Consider the following 10,866-nt stretch of genomic DNA (forward strand, 5'->3'; position numbering starts at 1 on the left):
CTAGTGTACCACTGGGCTTGTTCCTTGGTGCAAACAAAGAATGAGATGACCAGGAAAGGCCGAAGACCAAGCCAGAGAGAAAGGGGAAATTACAGTTTTATCCCTTCAGGACAGAAGGCCCCCAAGCTGACGCTGGCTCAGGTATTTCACAGTCCCCCCTGGGGTTCCTCCTTCCTCTTGTTCCTGCTTAGACACTGTCCCTGTGTCTTCCTGCCACTTTCTCCTCACAATGCCTTTCGAGAACAAGAACTGGCCATCTCAGGAGGCCTGTTTACAATTTCCCTGTCTACGTATGACCCTGTAAGCCTCCTTTACAAATAGAGGTAAAGATGATCAAAGTCCACGTTTTCTTTTTTTGTTGTTTTGTTTTTGTTTGTTTGGTTGGTTGGTTGGTTGGTTTTTTTCGAGACAGGGTTTCTCTGTATAGCCCTAGCTGTCCTGGAACTCACTTTGTGGACCAGGCCGGCCTCGAACTCAGAAATCCGCCTGCCTCTGCCTCCCAAGTGCTGGGATTAAAGGCATGTGCCACCACTGCCCGGCTCAAAGTCCACGTTTTCATGTCATGATGAAACCTGGTACTTTGTACAGATGACAATGATCAGTTTAAGGCCACTGGGAAAGAGCATTACCTCTGTGACACATGGCTTCCACGCTATGGTCATCTTACTCACTTCCGTATTACACTCCTTTGGTCTTACATGATTTCCCTTAGACATGGTAGCACCATTCATGGTTCAGACATGCATGCAGACAGTTGTTCTGTAACCAGGTGGGTTTTTTTTTTTGGGGGGGGGGGGGTGGTTGCTTGCCGGTTTCTTTCCTAAACCAGAGCAGCCTTTGTTCTGGACTGAATTGACACTTTGTAGCTCTTAAGACCCACCTGGCCGAGAGTGACTGGTTGCTCGTTCACCCCAGCCGTGAGCTCTAACTTTCTACCTGTCTGCAGCAATACATTTCCTAAAGTAAATGCTAAGTGAAAAGAAACCTAGGACCGGACAATCCTACTGTGTCCTCACCCCCAAACCAAGAGTCCTGCTTCTACCTGGACCCTCCTCTCAAGCAGGACGATGCATCTTTTGTCCACTAGATGTCACTGCTGTGGCATCTATCCCTGGAGCGAGGAGCCCTTGTGAGCTACAGTGTTAGGCCAGTCTGAGTGACATATTGAGCCCATTCCCCCCCCTCACACACACACACACACACACACACACACACACACACACAGGAGGTTCGTGAGCCTGGGGTTGGTTAGAGAGCTGGGCAGAGTGACATGGTGAGAAAAGGGCTTTAGCACACCCAGAGTTAGTCCTTCGAAGGTCCCTTGAGTGTAGTGGGAAGGAAGGGAAAAGATATCTTGCCTAAAGAAAATGAGTGGGAAACCTGACACCATCTAACTAGACTAAGGGACCTTCTTATATTTCTGGTTGGAGCAGGTAAATAAAATGTCCTGAGGGTATTTCTGGATAAGCTGGTAAGGGAACCAGCCTAGTTACTTTGTTGCATCTTTTCTTCCTTTGGGAATTGTTTGTCTGGAAACGTTAGGGTAAGGATAATGGAGAGGAGTGGTGGATGGAACGTGGCTCCCTTGAAGGCTGTAAAAAGAGAGAGACTTGAGGGTTGCTGGGCGTCATCTGTGAGACTCCTCTCAGCAGTTAAAGGGGCTGTGACCTAACATGGCCCACGGCTAAAACCAGCTGTCTGGGATCACTCCTACAAACAGGACAGTAGTTCAGACCCACATACCAGAGTAAACAAGCAAACACAGTCTCCTGGAGTTTGGTTTCCTTGAGACACGGAGGCTGAGACAAAATTCGGGCCAAGGAATTTATGCAGAACAAAGATGGAAGCGGGGACAAGTGATAGATAAGGTGCCAAGTGGTCATGAAGAGGTCAGCTCAGGGCCTTTGGAAAATTCCACTGAGCCCCAGAACATGAAGGTACCCCTCCCCTTTGGAAGGGAGAAGCTGACTACATTCCTCAGAAAAACTGCGGCCAACCATTGGCCACCTGCAGATATGGAACGCTCCTACTACCTCATTCTCTAAAGACCAATCAGTTTAAAGGGTGCCCCGTTCCGCCAACCATATTGTGCCTAGTTGCTGCTGCTCTATTCTGCCCCTGGAAACTGTATAAAAACTTGCCGAATGGGCCGCCCGGGGTCGTCACCTCTCTTTCAGGTGCAGGACGACCCCAGCACACTGGAACAATAAATTCCTCTTGCTTTTGCATCAATCCCAGGCTCTGAGTGGTTCACTTAGGGGGTTCCCAGTAGCTAAGGCTTGTTAGAGTCTTACAGCCACCGTGGATGGCTGGGGTCTCATTCCTTAGGGACATACCATTAACATCCCTACTAGAGCTGGGGCTCACTTTCAGTTATCATCCCTGCCCAGTGAACCCCAGGAACCTGTCTGTCCCCACCTCCCAGTGCTGAGGATAAAGGCATGTACCCCAATCCCTGGCTTCATACACGGGTGCTGGGGATCCAAACACAGGCCCTCAGGCAGGTGCAGCAAGCACTTCCCTTGACAGAGCTGTCTCCCCAGCTCTGTGCGGTTTTGTTTTCCTTTCGTCAGGACTCCACACAGGAGACAAAGTTGTGATGTTTGCCTTTCTGTTTGGTTGATTTCGAGTAACTTCCAGTCCCATCCATTTTCCTGAAAACAGTCTAACTTCATCGTCTTTTCATTTTAATGACTGAAAAGTGCCTTCCTGTGTCTGTGAGCTACATCTTCTCTATCCAGCCAACAGAGACTGAGTATCGTGACTGATTCCACATCTTGGTTACTGTGACTCGCAGGACAAACTCCTCTCTAAGGTAGATCATAGAGACAGTTCTAGAAGATCTCGGAGAATTTGGTGTCCAGAGGCGGCCAGGGAACATAAATGGCCAAGCTTGTGCTTGGATCACAGGTGTGGAGCCTTCACGGCTGAGTTCACACCTCTCTCTCTTTCTCTCTCTCTCTCTCTCTCTCTCTCTCACACACACACACACACACACACACACACACATACACACACACACACCATCACAGGTGTGGAGCCTTCATGGCTAAGTTCACACATTTCACACACACACACACACACACACACACACCTTCACATGTGTGGAGCCTTCATGACTGAGTTTACACATCTCACACACACACCATACTGTACCATGTGACTGAGCTCTCTGGTTGCTTTAAGAGTGGTTTTACAATGTTAGGCAGTATATATGCATATATGTATGCATAAGTGTATATATGCATGTATATATACACATAAATATACATGTATGTATACTCACATATATGTATATACATGGCAGATAGCACTTGGCTCCTGTGAGAGAGCTATAAAAGGAGAAAGACTCAAGGGGTGGGGGTATCATCTGTGAGACTCCTCACAGAAGCTAGAGGGACTGTGATCTAATGTGGCCCATGGATGAAACCAACTGCCTGGGATTCTGTAACATATATACAGACACACACACACACACACAGACTGAGACACACACACACACACAGTTATATGCACACAACATATTGACTGGTTGATCTGTTTGTTTTTGAGACAAAGTCTCATCCTGTGGCCCAGACTAAAACTGGTGATCCTCCTGCCTCAGTCTTCTAAATGCTGACTTTACAGAAGTGCACCATATCATGTTCAGCTTTTCTTTTCTTCCTTCGTTTCTTCTGTCTCCTCTTTTGTCTTCCCCTTCTGTCTGTTTCTCTCTCTCTCTCTCTCTCTCTCTCTCTCTCTCTCTCTCTCTCTCTCTGTGTGTGTGTGTGTGTGTGTGTGTATGTCTCAGTCTGTGTGTGTCTGTCTGTCTGCCTGTTCTCCTGCCTATGAGTAGCTGGAATGATGGATGTGTATCGCACAGCTGGTATGTCTTGCCTCCTACATACCCTCCTGCCTTTTCACCTTAGACCAGGGTTGAAGCAGCATGGGATTAATAGGATTAGCCCGAGAGAATTCTCTTCTCTTCTCTTTTCTTTTTGAGACAAGGCCTCTCTGTATAACCCTGGCTGTCCTGGAAATCACTCTGTAGATCAGGCTGGCCTTGCACTCACAGATTCACCTGCCTCTGCCTCCTAAGTGCTGCACTACCACCTGGCTAGGAGAGACTTGTCAGTCTGTTAGACTACTGAGACAATGGGCCCTCATCCCCTCAAGTTAGAATTTCTCCGGGGCATCTCACAGTGGGAGAAGGAAGAGGGACCAGTCGAAGGAGACTGTCTCCTGGGGAAAGACTTCTCAGTTAGTTCACCTTACGGAATGAGACTAAAACCCAGACAATGTCACTGGAAAACAAGACTACAACAACCCAGGTATGCATGCCCCTGGCCCTCTACTGAAGCTTTGATTCTGCTTCAGAAGCCCAAAGATGGATTTTGGAGTGTGTGGGGTGTGTCGTCAGATTGACGTGTCCACGTGGAATAAAAGTCCCCTTTCTCCTTTCCACCATTAAGTGTGGCTCTTTTAGCCAGCTTACTGAAGTTGGGTTGCTGAACCTGGATGGGGACACAGGCTGTGTTCCTTACGTTCAACATCAACCACTCAGTCCTGGCCACAAACACCACTTCATCGTAGACTCCCCAGCTTCCAGAACCAGGTATCAGACATGTCTCTTTCCATCAGACATTTCCCTGCCTGTGACAGTGACAGAGCATGACAAAACTAGGACTAAGAGCAGGTCCTCATGACATCAAATATCCCTCAAATATCCCGGAACATCTCTCTCGCATCGGTCTTCGATGACCGAAGGTGCAATCACTAAGAATCGAGGAGGAAGGGCTGCCCACACCTATTAGAAATGAACAACAGAGAAACTAAGTCTCAGGCGATGGCTGAGTCGGAGCTGGGTGGGCCACCTGTGACTCAGGCAGACCTGACACATTCTGTTCTGTGTTTGCTGAGTGAGATCTGTGGGTGTGTCGTGGAGTAGGCGACTTCTGTTTGAGTCAGAAAAGCTCTCTCCTGATTTCCTCCAGGTCTGCATCAGATCTTCTGGCGGGAACCATTCCATTCCATCTTAAAGGTTCTCCAGGGTTTGCATGTGGGTGGGGGTGGGCAACACAAACGGAACAGGGTCTAATAAACGGGAAGCGATTGAGTTTCAAGGCTGGATTCAGAGCACCACATGCATCTCTCTAGCTGGCTTCCTTGCAATCCCAGCATTGGGGACCACTGACTCCCTCCCCCAATATGTGACATTTCAATATTGGGCACACGTGAACAGTGACCTCTGCATGACTGAAGAGGACCAAAAACCAGAGATTAAGACAGGCCAAGGCCAGGATCTCAGGACAGGACAGGTAAAATCTGGCTCCCTATGCTCACAGAGGTTTGAGAAAAAGAGTGGTACGTGAGCAGGTGCTGCGGAGGGGCCTCATCGGGTAGATACATGACAATCTGAGCCCCACTCCCAGGACCCTCATGAGGGAAAGGCAGAACAGATCCTAAAAAGTTGTCCTGTGACCTTCACTCAAACACACACTTCTAATATTAAGCAAATAAATAAATAAATAAATGAAATGAAATGAAACTTTTTTTTCCACAAAAGAAAAAAAAAAATACATAAGGCAGTGTGAAGGCCAGGATTTGTCAGAAGTGACAGCTCTGTAATTAGTAAACTCTTGACACCAGAAGGCAAGTCACATTCCCTTACAGTGTTCCAGTCTTGGTTAACCAAAGAGATCCACTCTCTGCGTTGGGCTGAAAACTGGTTAAAAACATGCCCCCAACCACACCTGGAAATCCGATTGGCTTTAAGTGTTGCGTCTTCATTTAATAAGTGCATTAGATAGAAGCTCTGGTAATGAAATGCAGCAGGAAGCAGTGAGATCCTGGAATCAGTCCCGGAGACTATGATTTTTGAAGTCTCTCAAGCATTCCCAGCTGTGAACTTGGCTGCACGCAGCCCCCTGACTCAGAACAGGTGGATAGATTTCGCAATGACAGCTCTCTGCCACCAGAGGGCTATCGGCACGCGGCGGAAGAATCCGTGGGAGCTACCGGCAGGGGGCGCTCGCTGCCCGCAGCAAGTTTCACAAGCAGGCCAGAAAGACTAGTTGTGTAACCCTCAGACACTTTCTAACTTTATGTTTCATCTGCAAAGAAAAATAAATAAATGAAATTTCTGGTTTCAGGACCATGTTTTTCTGAGTCCTAGGAGGGAGAGCTTTGGATGAAGGTCACTTTGGAAGTAAAGGGAACGAAAGGAAGAAAAGGAAAGGGAAGTGAACAGGAAGTGGGGATTCACGCCAGACACCCCCAGTCACCCCAGTACACTAAATCTTGAGACTGGTGATTCTAAGTTAAAGGCCAGCTGCAACAACTAATGTGTCCCCATCCCACCCCCCACCCCCAAATATGGGGCTGAGGATGTGGCTCAGCCATAAGGGGCTTGCCTAACATGACCAAAAGACCCTGAGTTCAATTCTCTACTTCCACCAAATAAAACAGAAACCAGATAAAAAGAGGCAGAAGATGTCTCCACCAAAAATCCAACCCTGGGCTAGGAGTGGTGTTGTTCACCTGTCATCGGGGTACTTGGGGGCTTGAGGCAGAGGACATGGTGAGTTCAAGGCCAGGCTGGGATACACAGAAACAACAATATAACAACAATAACATTCTAATCCTGGCATCATGAAAATGCAACGGTGAATCTAGAAGTTTCCCTTTAATGCTAACTGTTGTGGCATTTCTGTGTGCTGTCCCCATCCTGAGGGCCTTGAGCCTACCCCACCCCCCTTGTTTTTTGATTTTTGGTGTTTTGTTTTTGTTTTTGTTTTTGTTTTTTCAGTACCTCCTCCCTCAGAGCTGCACAACTGGAGCACCTAGATTCAGTAGATGGGAGAAAAGCCCCTTTGCAGTCTATCCTGCCATGGAGTCCCTGGCCTCAATTTCTCCCATCTAAAAATTAAATAATATAAAAAATGAAATCTACTGATTTCTAATGTCCTTTTTACCCCCTGCCATTTCAAAGAGTCAGGGTTCTAACCTTCCCCCCAGTTATCAGCAGTGCCGGGGGAGTTTTAAAATATTATGGCCTAGACACTCCCCCGCCCCCTCCCTGGAGGGCGTTGGTAATTGGTCTGCAGCGGAAGGGATCCGGCAAAGGTTTTTTAAAAGCTCCCTGGGTGACTCTAATGCGCTGCAGAGTTCAGAACCTCTGGCATCTAATTCCCCTGCTGGGAACTCTGCAGACTGGTGTGCCCCTGTCCAATGCATCTCCCGCATGGAAAACAGGCTGGGCGGAAAAACAGGAGCAGGATATTTGGAGGTCTGGGAGTTGGGGATATCTCATAAAGCTTCTAAGCTTGTTAGTACCTTCTGACGCCCAGGCAGGACAATGCGACAGTGCTTCTCTCTGAGAGCTAAGAGAAACTGCCTTTCTCTCTTTGCCCCTGAGCTCCTCCCCTCTGCCCCTGAGCTCCTCCCCTCTCTGTCCCTGAGCTCCTCCCCTCTCTGTCCCTGAGCTCCTCCCCTCTCTGTCCCTGAGCTCCTCCCCTTTCTGCCCCTGAGCTCCTCCCCTCTGCTTCCAGTCTTGTTTCCCCTCCCCCCCACCCTTCACATACCAACCTTGCCCCAATTGAAGGCGACCACTGGGTCCCAGCTTCAGCTGTTTGCAATGGCTTTCTGGATTCGCCGGGTTTCTGGGCTTTCCACCTTTCTTTCCCCACCCCGAAACCATTTTTGGTTAATGTATATTAGTTGTGTAGTGGGGAGCATTGTATAGCTTCAGACTTTTTTTTTTTTTTTTTTTTCCGAGGCAGGGTTTCTCTCTATAGCCCTGGCTGCCCTGAAACTCACTTTGTAGACCAGGCTGGCCTCGAACTCAGAAATCCACCTGCCTCTGCCTCCCGAGTGCTGGGATTAAAGGCGTGCACCACCACGCCCGGCCAGACACTTTTTTAAACCGGGTTTATTCATGCTCTATGGTACAGGTATGGCGGCCTGAGAACAGCTTGCAGGAGTTGATTCTGTCTTTCCATCCTGTGGCACCCAGGGTTCGAAATCGGGTTGCCCAAGCAAACCTTTCTGCCCACAAAGCCATCTGGTCAGCCTTTGATTTATTTCTGAGACAGGGACTCATGGAGCCCAGACTGGCCTCAAACTTGCTATGTAGTAGACACTGGCCTTGAACCTCTGACCCTCCTGCTATGCCGGCTATGTGCTAGAGTTACAGGAGAACACCTCCAGGCCTGCTCTATGTGCGCTGGGGATGGAACCCAGGGTTTCTGCAGGCGTTCTGCCTCATGAGCTGGAACCCACAACATTTACACTGAGGAGTGGCTGTGAATTGATTCCTGAGCCGATGTATGTGACCATCTATTGGTCATGAGGACACTTAGAAAATCTCCCAGGCTCTGTCAGAACACTACTGAGGGCCCCACACTCCTGAGAGGAAGCAAGGGCCCAGTGTAGCCAATTGACTCAACTGGAGGCCTTTTTCTGGCTTTTGTTATTCTGTTTTCTAGGGGTTGTTTTGTCTTAGTGAAGTGTGTGTGTGTGTGTGTGTGTGTGTGTGTGTGTGTGTGTGTGTTGTATAAACATCTGGGGAAGAAAATCAAAGCATATTTTATTCTGAGAGACAAGTGAGGAAAGTCCCCTCCAAGGATGACTTATTTGACTTTACACATCCGGGACAAGATGGAGTATGCTTTGTGTGGGCTAAGCTAAGAAACTCTTCTTGCCAATCGGCTCGGGTTGTAAAGGGACAGCTGACCTTGGAGTGTGTGGAAGTCAAAACAACCAACTTGCAGACGGGGCTGAGGACAAGGCTGCGAGACCGTCCACCAATCGCAGAGGTATCAGGGAGAAGGCAAAGGCACTTGAGAGAAACTTCCTTTCAGTGCTCAAGGGCTCTGGGACTCACCTAGGGCAATCCAGGTTGGCAAGGAGTCTGCTCAACAACTGAATGAAGATCACAGTTGTATGTGTGCTGGGACAATAGTTACAGGTGGGGAGGGGCTGTGGCCATGCTGTGTAGGGATGGGAGGGGTTCAGAGGACTCCAGACGATGGATATCAGGGCCATTAACAGGTAGCTGGGCTTTGTCTTGTCTGGGTCCTGTCCTTAAAGGTTGCTGAGACAGGTCCTTCCTATATAGAGGTTGGAGGAGCTTAGAGTTCACTTAAGAGCCTTAGTTGGTCCAAGCCCTCAGTCCTCCAGCCTCCCTCTGCAAATCATATACCTGGCTCTTGGGGTGAAGGGGTGATACCATGGCTGTGACCAGGGTTGTTAGGCCAGACAGCCCTAACGAGCCAGGGACTGGATAGATGGCTCAGAGGTTAAGAGCACTGACTGCTCTTCCAAAGGTCCTGAGTTCAAATCCCAGCAACTACATGATGGCTCACAACCATCCGTAATGAGATCTGATGCCCTCTTCTGGGGTGTCTGAAGACAGCTACAGTGTGCTTACATATAAGAAATAAATCTTTTAAAGAAAAAAAAAGAATGGAATGTAGAGAAAAGACATTTATCCAACATGGCCACACTGGGAAGAGGGACAGAGAGGCCCAGTGACCCACCAAGTTCAGGGCCCTGACATGAAGTTTAGATTTAAATAGAAGGCAAGAGGCCTGAGGGGGTAGCTTCATGGGGAAGAGAGTTGGCTACACAAGCGTGGCCCTGAACCTAGATCCCCAGCACCCACTTAAAAAAGCTGGGCATGCTCACACCAGTGCCCATTGCTTATGGGGTTGCGGGGACAGACACAGGAGATGTGTTCTGGGGTTCCTAGCTACCAGTTTAGTTCTGGGTTCAGTGAAAGACGCTGTCCCAAGGGAATGGTGAAACAGGACACTACTGTCCTCTGGCTTCCAAATACATTTACGGGCATGCCAGCATACACACACACACACACACACACACACACACACACACACACACACTCGAGGTACGCATAGCTAAGCAGTCCTTAGTCAGTTGTGGTTCTGCCCATCACTGGCCCATCTTTGTCTCAGCCTCAATCTCTCTGGCAAGGTGGTCTGACAATTTTCAGAACTCTGTGGAATGTCTTCCTGAGACACAAGCTCCCGCTCTGGCTGGCTTCCAGCATCAGCCTTTTTCCTTCTCCAGCGTGAGATTCTCAGGGAGATGGCAATGCCTTCGGGTCCATTGTTTTAATGGTCTGATAACTGGGGGTGGGGGTGGGGTGGGGGGAGGTGGCACACATCTCTTTAGAACAGCTCCTGACCTGCCTAGAGGCTTACACAGTTCCAGCCTCTGTCTGTCTGGATACACCTTAGTTAGTCCATGCACAGAGAGAGAATGCTGACAGCCTTAGAGTCCTCCCCAAGGAAGCACACAAGGTCAGGTGCTCCATCTCCTGGAACAAGCCCTGCTCACCCTTGGGGATGGTTCTGATCTGCACCATCCAGCTTCCCTCTCAAGGCTTCCAGATGTGAACTGCTCAGATGTCAGTAACAGTAAAGCATCTACAGAAGCCTGCCAGGGGGCAGGGAGGAGAGTGGATGTGGACAGTACAGAGCAAAGTCTAAGCATGAACTGCTGAGGCAGAGGATGGGGCTCGGTTAGGAAAGTGCTCACCCAGCATCTGAAAAGCCCTGACTCCCAGCACAGCAGTGCATCAACCAGGCCAGTGGCACACCCTTATCATCAGGACTGTGGGTGGGGAGCGGAGGGGCGGTTAGGAGGAGGATCGCGAGTTATAGAGAACCCTTCAGGCTCCGTAGAGAATTTGAGGACTACATGAGACCTTGTCTCAAAACATGTGGGGAGCCGCCCTCACATTCGCCATTACAAGATAGCGCTGATTTGTCCTGTGCTCTAACAAACAAACAAGGCAGCTGCGCATGTGCTGGGTAGATTTCCATTCCCTTGTGCCCTGCCTTTCCCGTGGCGTCATCTGGGGTA

This window comes from Mus pahari, chromosome 23 (genome assembly GCF_900095145.1).
Source record: "Mus pahari chromosome 23, PAHARI_EIJ_v1.1, whole genome shotgun sequence".
NCBI classification, from domain to species: domain Eukaryota; kingdom Metazoa; phylum Chordata; class Mammalia; order Rodentia; family Muridae; genus Mus; species Mus pahari.